This window comes from Stegastes partitus, unplaced genomic scaffold (genome assembly GCF_000690725.1).
Source record: "Stegastes partitus isolate 25-593 unplaced genomic scaffold, Stegastes_partitus-1.0.2 Scaffold577, whole genome shotgun sequence".
Lineage (NCBI taxonomy): Eukaryota > Metazoa > Chordata > Actinopteri > Pomacentridae > Stegastes > Stegastes partitus.
Genome location: NW_007578308.1, coordinates 278514 through 280307, shown reverse-complemented (window position 1 = coordinate 280307; position 1794 = coordinate 278514). Strand labels below are relative to the sequence as shown.

General features: G+C 43.3%; 1 protein-coding gene across 1 annotated transcript in view; it reads right to left on the bottom strand.

Annotated features, from left to right (window-relative positions):
- ptpn18 (protein tyrosine phosphatase non-receptor type 18) overlaps positions 1-1794 on the bottom strand; it is a 13274-nt gene that overhangs the window by 10397 nt on the left and 1083 nt on the right. The gene's annotated exons all lie outside the window — the stretch shown is intronic.

Below are 1794 nucleotides of genomic sequence, written 5' to 3'. Positions count from 1 at the left end.
TGTGTGTTGTTGTGTGTTGTTGTGTTGATGTCATGTGTTGTCATGTGTTGTTGTGTGTTGTTGTGTGTTGTTGTGTTGATGTCGTGTGTTGTTGTGTGTTGTTGTGTTGACGCTGTGTGTTGTCGTGTGTTGTCGTGTGTTGTCATGTGTTGTCGTGTGTTGTTGTGTGTTGTTGTGTGTTGTCGTGTGTTGTCGTGTGTTGTTGTGTTGATGTCGTGTGTTGTTGTGTGTTGTCGTGTGTTGTCGTGTGTTGTTGTGTGTTGTCGTGTGATTGTGGGTCCACAGTTGACGTGAAGCTGCAGAGTTTCTGATCAGCTGCATTCAGACTTTATGACTCATTTCAGGAACAAACTGTGAAAGTTGAACCTGAAACACGACGACGAAACCTCAGATTGAAACTGTGAGAATCTGACCAGACGCTGGAGTTCAGCAGGACCACGGGCCAGAACCAGAACCAGACCAACACCAGACTGAAACTGGTTCAAAACCAAGTCTGACATCTGTCTAAATCGGGTCTAAATCTAGTCCAAAACCAGATTAAAACCAGACTAAAACTCAGTCCATAGCCACGTCTGAAACCAGACTAACATTTGTCTAAGTGTGAAAGTCCAAAACCAGTGAAGAACTTAAACCTAAAACAAGTCCAGAACCAGACCAACACCACACTAAAACTAGTTTAAAAACAAGCCTGAGATCTGTCTCAATCAGGTCTAAACAAGTCCAAAACCAGACTAAAATTAGTTTTAAACCAAGTCTGAAATTCATCTAAAACCAGTCTAGAACCAGACTAAAACCAAGTCTAAAACCAGTCTAAACTGAGTCTAAACTAAGTCCAAAACAAACTGAAACCAGGACTAAAACAGTCTAAATTGAAGTTTCAAACTAATTCTAAAACAAGACTAAAACCCAGACTAAAACTAAATCTAAAACCAAGACTGAAACTAATTTAAAACCAAGTCTGACATCTGTCTAAATCAGGTCTAAAACTAGACCAAAACCAGATTAAAACCAGACTAAGTGTCTAAAGCCAAGTCTAAAAGTCCAAAACCAGTCAAGAACTTAAGTCTAGTCCAGTCCAGAACCAGGTGTGAACGCTGTTGTTGCTGCAAATAGTTTCCGTGAAACAAGTGACGCTCAGTGTTTAGTTTAACTTTAAACTCAGCCTCCGTCTTCTAAACTCGACCAGTAAACCTCCGTCCTGGTTTGTTGGACTATTTGGTTTATTTTTGACAACAGCAGCTGAAACTCAAACTCAGCAGAAAACCACAAAGAACCAGACAAACAGTCAGCGTAGAGCTCCAGGCTGAGACACCGTTTGCTCCGACAGCTTTTATTTCACTTTGACTGTTTCAGAACAAACGTTGTTTCCTTTGTGGCAGCGTTCAGTCAGAAGCAGTTTGTCGGTTGATGAGCTTCTAGTCCGACCAGCGGCTGAATTAACGAACATTCTGGTCAAACGAGTCTCCAGGAAGCTTCTTGCGAGTCTGTGATGCAAACGAAGACTCTGAAGGTTCCCACGACCTGAACGCCCGTCGCTCTGCTGTTTCTAAATCGAGCCTCTGACCACGAGCTCATCTCGTCCACCGTCTGCAGAGGAACCAAAATAAACGACAGCGAAGCTTCACGACCTGAACTGTTCCTTCAGCCTCACGTCAACCTTCACTCGTTTCAATCACAGCGTGAAGCGTGTTCGCTCTGACGTTCTTAGAATCATCTCTGAACTCTGACAGAACGTCCGTCAGTCTTCTACCTGCAGGACGTCTCCACCAGTTCTTCACCTGCAAACATCTGCAG